This window comes from Octopus sinensis, linkage group LG4, assembly GCF_006345805.1.
Source record: "Octopus sinensis linkage group LG4, ASM634580v1, whole genome shotgun sequence".
NCBI classification, from domain to species: domain Eukaryota; kingdom Metazoa; phylum Mollusca; class Cephalopoda; order Octopoda; family Octopodidae; genus Octopus; species Octopus sinensis.
In genome coordinates this window covers 126,344,835-126,358,273 of record NC_043000.1, presented here as the reverse complement: position 1 = coordinate 126,358,273, position 13,439 = coordinate 126,344,835, and the positions used below count along the sequence as shown (strand labels likewise).

The 13,439-nt window shown below is 37.4% G+C and overlaps 1 protein-coding gene and 1 pseudogene across 1 annotated transcript in view; both read right to left on the bottom strand.

Moving 5' to 3' along the window:
• LOC115210582 overlaps nt 1-13,439 on the bottom strand; it is a 174,287-nt gene that overhangs the window by 149,919 nt on the left and 10,929 nt on the right. The window lies entirely within an intron of this gene.
• On the bottom strand, nt 7,084-7,202 carry LOC115211246 (annotated as a pseudogene).

The following is a 13,439-nucleotide window of genomic DNA, read 5'->3' as shown; positions in this document are numbered from 1 at the left end:
CAATTCACGTTACCATATATATCATAAATTTATATTTTGTTTATATACATCATCAGCGGCGGCGGCATTGTCATTGTTGTTTAACATCTGACTACCATGCTAGCAGCTTCAGGCACTTCAAAACACTGAAAATGCATCAACAAGGCAAATTCATTCTGCCACATGTGTGGGTATTTCATGACAGTTGCACAGCGCCAAATAATTACTTCCCTCCTGAGAACTGTTTACTTTGATTATTTTGACTGTAAAATTGGAGATCAGGACAAATCCTGGGCCCCACACATCTGTTGTAAACCCTGCTACAATGGACTAACTCGTAGTTTAATGGCAAAAAAGCAGCCTTTAACTTTGCTGTCCCGATGGGCTGGAGAGAACTACAAAGCCATGTAGATGCTTACTATTTTTAGATCAAATAATCCAATCTTCCCTCTACTATGTGACCTGTTCCCTACTCAAATGATCTCCTTGTCCCAACTCCCCAGCAAATAAGGATCTTCTTCATCAGATGAAGAAATGCCTTCAGGGAAAGATTCTGCCAAGTCGATCTCTTCTGAAGACAATGTCTCTGTTTATTCAGGAGCAAGTGGAAGTGAGTCCTATTGGATCATGTAGGAAATCCTGAATGACTTTGCCCATGATTTGTATCTAAGCAGCAGTCAGAGCTCCTGGCATCTTGGCTTAAGCAGTGGAACCTGGTCAAGATAGATGTAATGATTACCAGTTTCAGGACATAGAACCAAGACTTTGCTTCATTCTTTGACATAGAAAACAGGTTGTGCTACTGCACAAATGTCTCAGGTTTGTTCACCTTTCTTGGTTTCCCACACAATCCCCCAGACTGACATCTTATCATAGACTCTTCCAAGCGAAGTCTGAAGGTTGTGCTCCTGCACAATGGGAATGATGATGATGATATAATTAAAATGGGATATGTGAAAGCAAAAAAAAAAAACTAGAGGTGAAAGGGAAAAACTGTTCAGAATTAGTAAGAAAAAAGCACCTATTCATATCCTTGTCTCAGAGCAAAACAAAATTTTCATGAACCAGTGTATTTAGAACTTATCTTTAAAAAAAATCATGATGCAATGTTTTACTTTAAACTAAAAACACTCCTTTGATACCATTCAGCATGAGGCTGCTCCTAATTCTAAGATATAAACTTTCTGTTTTAAACTGACCTAAATAAATATTAAATATTTAAATATTTATTATTAAATATTCAGCAACACTAAAGATACTTTCCTCATCCATTGAGCTATTACATGGTGTTAAATTCCATCCTTCCACTTATCTAAATATTTTGTCCTGGATTTTTAATAATATTACTCCAAGATCCTCTATAAACTTATTGTTTTCGTTGTACGAGGTTAAATATTATATTACAAATGAAGTAACTGTTTTCATTATTGAATATATCTCTCCCACTTTCTCCCTCCCTCTCTCTTTCACTTTCTCTCTATTCCCCCTATCTCTCCCTTTCCCTACCTCTATTACTCCCTCTCCCTTTGTAAAGAGAAATTTTCCTGTTTACAATGTTTTCCACTCACCATTTAAAATACTTTTCATTTCCATTATCACTTCTGAATAGCTATGTCCGTCACACATCCACTATGTAAGTTTATAAACAAAACATTTTTGATATTCTCTAAGTAGTCATTGAGTTTATTTTCATTTACATGTTTTTTTTTCTGCTGTTTTACGAGAGCTCAAAATTTCATTTCTTAAGAACATATCTTAGAATTAATATTGCATATTCTCGAGGCATCTTACAGAAAACTTTTGTTTTCTAGTAGTAGAAAGAAACTCTAGAGAAAACTAAACAGCAGATTTTCAAAACAGAAGCACCCCTCATGCAAGTGTTTTGGCCTTTACCTGCTTACATTTGTAGGGTATTGAGCCTTATCAAAGTCATGACTCTTGGATACCCATCTGTTACAACATATTTATTTCTTTATTGCCTACAAGGGGCTAAACATAAAGGAGACAAACAAAGACAGACAAAGGGATTACATCGACCCCAGTGCACAATTGGTACTTATTTAATCAACCCTGAAATCAAAATCAAAATCGATCAACATCAATGGAATATATAGTTGTGATACCAGTGCCTGTGGCACGTAAGAGAACCATGTAGCCAGCACCGCGTCGACTGGCCTCCATGCCGGTGGCACGTAACAAACACCATCTGATCATGGCCATTACCAGCCTCGCCTGGCCTCCGTGCCGGTGGCATGTAAAATGCACCATCCGAGTGTGGCCGTTTGTCAGCCTCGTTTGGCACCTGTTTCGGTGGCACGTAAAAAGCACCCACTACACTCAAGGAGTGGTTGGCATTAGGAAGGGCATCCAGCTGTAGAAACACTGCCAGATCTGACTGGGCCTGGTGCAGCCTTCGGGCTTCCCAGACCCCAGCTGAACCGTCCAACCCATGCTAGCATGGAAAGCGGACGTTAAACGATGCTGCTGCTGATGATGATGATGAAAGGATGAAGGGCAAAGTCGACCTCAGCGGAATTTGAAGTCAGAACGTAGTGGCAGATGAAATACCGCTAAGCATTTCATCCGGTGTGCTAACGATTCTGCCAGCTTGCCACATTACAACATACTGTGCCATTGTCTGCATTGCAACCCTCATGAATTGTTGAGGTGCCACGGACGTAAGGTACTTTCAGTGTTGTAACCAGTTCAACCAGTTGACTATAGGGTAAATCATGCTTTTCAAAATTCAATTCCCTCCTTGACCAGATCTTGCTGGAATTCTTTTCCGCTTCTGCCATTGCCTTAAGAGCTGTAGTTCTCTTTCATCCAGAAATTGAGTTACTTCATCACTGCTGCTGATGTCATGCAAAAAGCATTGGTGTTGATGCCACATAAAAAGCATCCAATACACTCTGTTATGTGGCTGGCATTAGGAAGTGCATCCAAGCATAGAAAACATGCCAAAACAGACAATGGAGCCTGGTGTGGTTCCCACCCAGCCTTACCACCTCCTGTCAAACTGTCCAGTATGGAATGTGGACTTTAAATGATGATGATGATGCTGATGATTTTCCCAGGAACATTCTGACACCCACTTCTATCATGGGGACTTTAGTTTGAAAGCAAATTTCTCTCAGTCTAAAAACTAAGCTAACTTTCATATTTTTGGTCTTGCAGGTGCGGAATTCCTCTATTCAGCCTTCATCTGGCACAGTGAGTTCAACCAGAATAACTTGTTTTGATGAAAATATGATGAGTATAGTGTCCGGTCTCATATCATTGTTGTTGATAATGTCTAAATAATTCTCCCACTCTGGAAGATGTTTTGTGCACTCCCAGTCATCCACTCCATCCAGTAGACTCAGCACTGGATTAATCCATTAAATAAAATAAGCGTGTGCTTAGGGCATCAAAGGACAGGAGCAGCACAGAAATGGTAAATGGTTTACTACACAAAAGAAATCGCTTTAAACTCGCTAAAATAATATTCGTAATGCCTTATCTCTACTAAGCATAGAAGCAGAAGTTTTACATAAAATTAATTTTCATATCATCAAACGCTTTGCAATTAAAAAAAAAACGAAGGAGAAAACTTTTCAAATATAAATCGTGGAAGCATACAAAAATAAACATTATTTTCCATCTTACTGTTAGCTTTGTTTCATTTTGAAGAATAAAAATTTATTTTACGGTTAATTATCGTTTACATTTTGAATTATTTTTGTTTACATTTTGAACCATTTACATATACTTCAGGGCACCAAAACCTTTTAAGAGCTTAGGGCCTCTATGGGTCTTAATCCAGCCTTAAGTACACTCCACTTCTATGATTCAGTCAGTACAGTTGTTCCAGGCCACAATTTTTACCTCCCTGCTGTGTAGAAAAATGTTGGCATCTCTGGTGTTGCAGTCTCCTCTCTCAGAGCAAATATCACATGCAAGAACTCTTTAAGCACTTGATTCTGTCACCATATGCACCTTCCCTTCATGAAGTTATGTGTTCAATTCCTGAACTGGGCAGCATGTTGTGTCCTTGAACAAAACATTTCATTTTACCTTAATCCTGACTATTCAACCACATTTATTCACGCTAAGAGTTACTGAAGCATGGAACAAATTGCCAGCATCAGTTGTTAGTTATCAGAGCACTGCATCCTTCAAAACTTCCATGCTTCCTGAGATTTGCCAACACTACACCTGATTTTCTCCCTTCCATACACATGCAAGCATGTATCTGACTCATACGCTGTTCACTTCCCAGGCATCTGTACATCACTGCATATGCTTTATACGCACTTTTGACAAGTTGTGGTGCACCTGAGCACTGTATACAATAATTTCATTATTATTATTATTATTATTATTATTATTATTATTATTATTATATTAAGCACCAGTCAGATACTGGTGCAGCCTTCTCTTCTTTCAGATATTACATGCCAGCAGATCCACTTGGTCAAGAACAAAATGGGAACAAAAGGGATGTCTGTGTCTGTCTATGACTACATTGTCACCTAAAACATTTAACAAAAGCATAGTACGTGTTATCAGGCCATAACTCCTCCTTGTTGACCACTGGTGTTATCGTATTTTATTGTCCAAAGTGGCTTCTTTTCTCAAAAGTGCGGATGGGCTATGCGGTTAAGAGGCTTGCTTCCCAGCCATGAATTCAGTCCCCCTGCCTCGCATCAAGTGTCATCTACTACAACCCTGGGCAGACCAAAGGTTTGCGAGTGGATTTTGTAGACAGAAACTGAAAGATGCCCATTGTGTGTATGTGTGTGTTTGTATCTTTTATATTTTATCTTTTACTTGTTTCAGTCACTAGAGAGTGGCTATGCTGGGGCACCAACTTGATGGACTTTAGTCGAATGAATTGACCCCTGCAGCTTTTTTCTTTAAAGCCTGGTACTTATTTCTATCGGTCACTTTTGTTGAACTGCTAAGTTACGGGGAAGTAAGTACACCAACACTGGTTTTCAAGAGGTGATGGGGGACAAACATGGACACAAAGATACACATACATACATGCACACATATATATATGATAGGCTTCTTTCAGTTTCCATCTACAAAATCTTCTCACAGCTCTGGATGTCCTGAGGCTAAAGTAGAAGGTGCCATGCAGTAGAACTGAACTTGGCACCATGTGGTTGGGAAGCAAACTTCTTAGATAGATAGATGGATGGATGGATAGGTAGGCAGACAGGCAGGTAGGTAGGTAGGTATGTAGGTAGGTATGTAGGCAGGTAGGAAGGCAGGCATGCAGGTAAGTAGGTAGGTAGGTAGGTTGATAGGTGGGTAGGTAGGTAGATAGACAGATAGACAGACAGACAGACAGGTAGATAGATAGATAGATAGATACATTGATAAATAGATAGATAAATAAATTGATAGATAGATTGATAGATAAATAGATGGATAGATTGATAGAAAGGTATGTATATATATATATATATATATATATAGATAGATAGATACATGTCTATATGTGCACACACACATCTATACCAATACATGTACACAAATATTTACATGCAAGTGTAAAACGCTTTTGATTATAGATCTGTTAAATCAAGTGTGACCTAAGGCTAAATAAACGTTATTCTTGGTTATACTCAAGAACAGCGTTGAAGTCAGAACAGCAAACCAACCTAATTCTCATTAATTTTACAGTACAAGTTACTACTGTACAGAATTGTGAGCTCTACTGTCTAGTTGTAGTAGCTGCTAATAGCTATATGGAATTTATTATTGAGAATTAAGATGTTGTACAGGGTCGGAAATTAAGCTTTTCACTATTTCATGTGTAACCTGTAAGCAGGCTCTACTCAGTTGGCTAGAAATAGCAACTAAATAATCCTCAAATATCAGTGTGAAGTCTTATAAAAGAGGAGATACATGAGTTGACAATGTAGTCCCAAATATGCAGACAGATGGAATAATCATGGTTGGAGTTCTCTATGAGGCTGATCGACCTACTGGAAAAAACAGCGAATTTTCCCTCGCAAATGGATGGATATATTGGATAATGTTTTTCTAAATATGCAAACAAATTTGATGGTCATAGTTGCTTGACCTGCTGTAAATAGCATCCAATTAATCCTCAAATAACACCCTGCAGTTATATAACAGAAGGACATTCTAGACAACATAGTCTTACATGGTTAGATTGATGAAACAGTGATGGCTGCTTTAAATGGTTGGTTGAATTGCTAGAAATAGCAACTAATTCTCTCTCAAATTACACCCTACAAAAGGAGGAACATATTGGAGAATGGTGTCTTAAATATAAAATCTTAAAAAACAACAAATCTTAAAAGAAATTTGGTGATCATGGTTACTCAATTTGTTAGAATTAGCAGCCAATTCTCTCTCAAATTACATCCTATAAATGGAGGGATATATTGGAGAATGGTATCTTAAATATCAAATCTTAAAAAACAGCAAATTTTAAAAGAAATTTGGTGATCATGGTTACTAAATTTGCTAGAATTAGCAGCCAGTTCTCCCTCAAAAAACACCCTGATGTCTTACAAAAGAAGGACATATTGGACAATGATGTCTGAGATATAAAATCTTTAAAAAAATAATGCTTTCTTAAACATACAAAAAATAAATAGAATGGTCATAGCTGGTTTCTTTTTAGGCTTCTTTAATCAGACAACACTACAAGACTAACAATTCAAACAACTACAAAATGTACTCTTTTACTTGTTTCAGTCATGTGACTGTGTCCATGCTGGAGCACCACTTTTAGTTGAGCAAATCCACCCCCAGGACTTATTCTTTGTAAGCCTAGTACTTATTCTATCAGTATCCTTTGCTGAACCGCTAAGTTATGGGATGTAAACACACCAGCATCAGTTGTCAAGCTATGTTGGGAGGACAAACACAGACACACAAACACATATACATATACATATATATATGACGGGCTTCTTTCAGTTTCTGTCTACCAAATCCACTCACAAGGCTTTGGTTGGCCCGAGGCTAGAGTAGAAGACACTTGCCCAAGGTGCCACACAGTGGGACTGAACCCGAAATCATGTGATTCGTAAGCAAGCTACTTACCACACAGCCACTCCTATGCCTATTGTGTGATGCTTACAGCACCTAGGTTTCCCAAGTGGTCACCCATCTAAGTACTAACTAGGCTTAACATTGTTTAACTTCAGTGATCAGATGAGAGCCGATGCTTTCAACGTGATATGACCATAAGCATACGTGATAAGTACATATTTATTGAATTTCTAATCTCCTTACTCATTTGTAGAGGAAACGTCTCTAAAACCTCTCTCACTTATATTTTCAAATAACCATTATAGCCTTTAGTTTTAGTTAATACCTAACTGGACTCACATGTATCTTTCTTTCTCATAAAGATAAAAATAAATCTCCTAGATCCTTTTCTGATTTTTCCTTTCTCAAGTCCTTTGTGATAATTTTGTTTGTACTTCCTGCACTGAAGAGTACAGTGATATATAATTTTTTTAATTTAATTTGATCTAATTAATTTTATTAATTCTATTCAAACATGAATTTGCATGATTTTTATATTGCTGTATGAAACGATCATCTGCATAAATTAACATTCTCTTTTACATTTTAACATCTCTTCTCCATTTTTATCAAGTTTGTTGAGTTTTATGGGATATCTTTCCATAAATTCACAACACACCATATATGTGTATATATATATATTATATATATACACACACACACACACGCACATAAATATCTAATACGTGCTAGTGGAGTGCTAAGAGTACCATACGAGCGTGATTGTTGCCAGAGCAACAACCTGACCTCCATGCTGATGGCACGTTAAAAACACCATTTGAGCGTGATCATTACCTGTGTCGCCTTACTGACACTTGTGCTGGTGGCACGAGAAAAAACATTCAAGGGAGGTTGTTGCCAATGTTGCTGGACTGGCTCCTGTACAGGTGGCACATAAAAAGCACTATTTGTGTGTGGCCATTGCCAGGACCGCCTGACTTCGAGTGGTTGGCATTGGGAAGGGCATCCAGCTCTAGAAACTCAGCCAGACCAGATTAGAGCCTGGTGTAGCCATCTGGTTCACCAGACCTCAGTCAAATCGTCCAACCAGACATCAAACGATGATGATGATGATGCTGATGAGAATTGCAGGAAATCAATCTTTTCAATTTTAAACTGCTTATGCTAAGTGCTCCACATTTCACTTGTTATGCTTGGCAATTGCATATGTCCTCATAACTGAATAAATACATGATACAGTTAAGAGAGATGAAGTGGTTGCATGAATAAAGCATTTGGTTACAAACTCATAGTATGTGGTTTCCAGTTGATTACAAAACTTTCTTTGTACTTCAAGTGTGGCACTATACTGAACATTTGAAAGTTCAGGGGACATTTGAATTTGTTTTCACATGTTGTAATTGTCATTAAACTAATAAATGATGTTACACTTATTGTATTTGTTTTGTAAGATTCCTGATGTGAAATCATGTGTACCTATCAATAAAGACACTTCTTATGTGACTATCATGTTTTGGGATGTGTGACAGGAAGAAATTTGAACCACATGGTTTTGGGTTCAGTCCCCATTGTATGGCATCTTAGTTGAGTGTCAACTTTTATGGTCCTGCAACTGACCAAAGCCCTGTGAATGGATTTTGTAGAAAGAAACTGAAAGAAGTATGTCATATATGTGTGTGTGTGAGTGTCATCATCATTATCATCTCATCATCATCATCGTTTACGTCTGTTTTCCATGCTGGTATTGGTTGGATGGTTTGACATGAGCTTGCAAGCCAGAGGAGTGTGCCAAAAACTTTTTTGCCTGATTGATGAATGGATGGACAGACGGATGGATGGATGGATGGATGGATGGACGGATGGACGGATGGATGGATGGACGGTTCGATGGATAGATGGACGGATAGATGGATGGACGGATGGATGGACGGATGATATGGATGGATGCATGCACATGCATCTATGTGTGTGTCTGTGTTTGTGTCTGTCCTCTCACTGCTTGACAAATAGTGTTGGTTTATTTATATCTTTATAACTTAGCAGCTCAGCAAAAGATCCAATAGAATAAATACCAGATATGAAAAAAAATAAGTACAGAGATTGATTTGTTTGCCTAAAACCTTTCAAGGGGATGCCCCAGCATGGCCACAGTCCAATGGTTGAAACAAGTAAAAGTTAAAAGAAAAAAAGTGAAATTCAGACTACACTATCCAAATTCTATTTGCTAAAGTTAGTTCTTTCTAATTTTGGCACAAGGCTTGCAACTTTGAGGGGAGGGGGGTCAAGTCACTTACATCACCCTTCATACTTGTAAGGCAAAATAGAACTTGGTAGAATTTGAACTGAGAACATGAGGAGCAGGAAGAACTGTCGCTTAGCGTTTTGACTAACAGTCTAACAATTGTGCCAGCACACCACCTTCTGTTTCCTAAGATAACTGAGTGTGATTTGAGAGCAATTTGATTGCTGCTTCTAGCAGATCAAGCAATCACATACAGGTTCCTTAACCCTTATTCTGCTAAATGTAATGCTTATTTATTCACATTGTTTTGAATTGACCATGCAGTATCTTGTGGCTTCGAGATTTTGGTGATGTAATTATTTATTTTCAGAATGATATGATAGGTTCAAACAGACTTACAATTAAAGACATTCTAGTCATGACCATCCTGTATTCTTAGAAGTTCTTTTGACTACATTATCCAATATGCCCTTGCTCTTTTTAAAAGATAAGTGTGATTTCAATAGAAGTTTGGCAGTTACCATTAATCCTCGAGTATAATCCGCATTTTTTTCCCAAAATTTAAAGGTCAAAATCCCTAGTGCGTACTATATACAAGGTTAAAAATGAAAATTATTTACTAATCAATGTCTGAGACTCTACTTGCTGTCCGGCAATGTTTATTCAGATGCATTTTGTGATGGCGGGAGCAAAAATACCTTAAGCTTAAGCCTGAAAGCAATGAAGTCATAAAAGAATCATCCATAACTTGCAGTAAGCAACATTTATTAAACGTTATTTCTGTTATTTCTTTATTTTCTGCAAACAAAATGCACAAAAAAGCTACATGTTTGCGTTATGTTATATATACAATAATAATAAAGTACGTTACCCTATTTATTTTTACAAACCAAGGACGTTATATAGACCTAATTGACTCAAGTTGGAGAAGGGGTGCGTATTATACACAAGGTTTAGGTTATTCAGAGTTACAGCCCCCTAAAAATCCCCTGCGTATTATACTCAAGGGCGGAATATACTCAAGGATTTACGGTACTTCTAGCAGATTGACTAACCATATAGAAGTTCTTTTGCTGGCTTGTCTTATGGACCAGTTATATGCATGAGTTAAATCAAATGACTCTACACTTTCTATGAGTATACTACATTAGACCTGAGTAAAAAATTATCACTGCAGATATTGAATTTAACTTCTCTGATACCAACCCATCAGAGAGCCCATGGTTTCATGATAAAGACCTGTTTTTATGTGAATATGTTTAAATTTTATAATTTCCTATCATAATTTTATATCTTCTCTGATACCAACCCATCAGAGAGCCCTTGGTTTCATGATAAAAACCTTATGTTTTTATGTGCTTATGTTTAAATTAAAAATTTCCTATCATAATTTTACATCAAAACCATTCATTTAATTATGCTCCAACCATCACTTCATCAATGAAGTACTTAGGTATTTTATTATATGTCACCAAATGTTTCACCTTTTTTATACCAATCCACCCTTTGTTCCATGCAATTTAAATTAAAACCTACCATCAAAATTTCATGTTAATCTATGTTCCAAACACCAGCTTAATAATGACAAAGGTATTTTATTAAATTTTCAATTATTTAAAAAAATTTTTAAACGAAGGTCATGTATTCCATTAAAAATATGGTAAGAAAAGGGTTAATTATCTTCTCAATAAATTTGAACAGTCACTATATTTCTATTTCTTTACTACCCACAAGGGGCTAAACACAGAGAGGACAATCAAGGACAGACAAACGGATTAAGTTGATTATATCAACCCCAGTGAGTAACTGGTACTTAATTTATCGACCCCGAAAGGATGAAAGGCATAGTCGACCTCGGCGGAATTTGAACTCAGAACATAATGGCAGACGAAATACGGCTATGCATTTCACCCAGCATGCTAACGTTTCTGCCAGCTTGCCGCCTTGTCACTATATTTCATTAGAAATGTCATTGTAAAGAAGTTAATGAACAAGTTTATGCACAATACTTGTATAGATTCTTGTTGGTTCATGTAATAGAAACAGCAATAAACCTCTATTTTCTTGACATGAAATAGAGAGAGAAAAGTTCAATTCTAAACTGTCTACAGTTTGTTATTTATTACTAGAAATGGTTTTATTTTAGTATATATATATTTGGTTCATTTCTATGTTGTGACAGATTTTATTATGTTTAAGAAATAAATTTTATAGATCCAGAACAATAAATAAAACAAACCTGTTTGTTCACAGGGAAAAGCTATGTTTTGTATATAGAACACAATAAAATATTGGTTTGAAGCTGATCGAAAATATGCAAAAAACAAATTACAGCTTTTGGGTTTGCTGGACTATAGACTATTTAGCATTTAAACCATAACTGGCCCAACTATTCTATATGTTTTATACTAAAATTGACCAGATCCAACCTCTCACACCTACTCTGCAATGACAAACTAAAAATATACAATCACATCATCGGAATATTGAAGCTACAAAATAATGCATGATCGATTCAAAACAATGTAAATTAGTAAGCATTACATTTGACAAAGGTGCATGGCTCAGTGGTTAGAGCATCGAGCTTACAATCATGAGGTTGTGAGCTCGAATCCCAGACCAGGCTGTGTGTTATGTTCTTGAGCAAGACACTTTATTTCACATTGCTCCAATTCACTCAGCTGTAGAAATGAGTTGTGACATCACAGGTGCCAAGCTGTATCAGCCTTCGCCTTTCTTTTGGAAAACACTGGTGGCATGGAGAGGAGAGGCTGGTATGCATGGGCAACTGCTGGCCTTTCCCTTGGATATAACACTGGTGGCATGGAGAGGGGAGACCAGTATGTATGGGTGACTGCTGGCCTTTCATAAACAACCTTGCCCGGACTTGTGCCTGGGAGGGTAACTTTCTAGGTGCAATCCCATGGGGGTGTCAGGCATTTGACAAAGTAATCTGAATGCTAAAGGATTAAATAGCCATTGTCATGAATAGTTGTTTATCATTCAAGACAATATACTTTGGTTTAAATAATTAGCTTCTCTCAATAAATTGGATCGATTCAAGTTTATGTGGTGGGAAAGCTGAAATGGTAAATGAAAGAGTGCCAGGCTAAATACCTTTTATTCTAAGTTCAAATCCATTCGAAAATAACTTTGTTTTCGTTTCTGCAAAAACAGGAAACTACTGCAAAAAATGCCTTTCATGCTGGCATGGGTTGGGCAGTTTGACATTAGGTGGCAAGCTGGAGAACTGCACCAAGCATCACAGTCTGTTTCGGCATGGTTTTTATGGCTGGATGCCCTTCCTAATGACAGCATATATGTATATACACTCATACATGCACGTATACATCATGTGCATTTATCTACTATATGCCCGGCATGCTTTCTATCCTTTACCTTTCCTGGTTTTCGGTAGTTGCTAAACCAACAGCTTAAGATAGCTCATCAATAACATTTTCCATGTTAACCTTCTGCTAGGCTTGAAGGAATCAAATGGATTTAGGTTTAAGAAAGTATTACTTCAAATAATAAATCATACTCACACACACATGTGTGTACATATATATGTGGATTAGATTAGACAAGCTTCATAGAATAGCCTGTCTGTTCTCTCCTTGATAATTCACTGAGTGGAGTAATACTTTCTTAAGTCTAAATCTATTTGATTGCTTCAGGCCTAGCAGATGGTTAACATTGTAAATGAGATATATCACTGAGGTGTCTTAGGCCTTTTATTTAACAATAACTCAAAACTAGTAAAGGAAGAGTTAGAAAGCATGCTATGTGTCTGCCAGATAAATGCACATGGTATATATGTACACGCATACACACACACACATATACATCCATAAAAAGTATCTGTCTATTTAACAGCAATGCATATGAACACTATTATATACTAGAAGATGATCCATGAGCCCAACAAGTGAACTTCTACATGGTTACTCAAACTGCTAGAAATAGCAGCCAAATTTAGACAAATTACATTGTACCTTTGTTTAAAAACGCTGGTGGCACGTAAAAAGCACCAACCGATCGTGGCCGTTTGCCAGCCTCCCCTGACACCTGTGCCGGTGGCATGTAAAAAGCACCCACTACACTCACGGAGTGGTCGGTGTTAGGAAACATCCAGCTGTAGAAACACTGCCAGATCAGACTGGAGCCTGGTGCAGCCTCCTGGCTTCCCAGACCC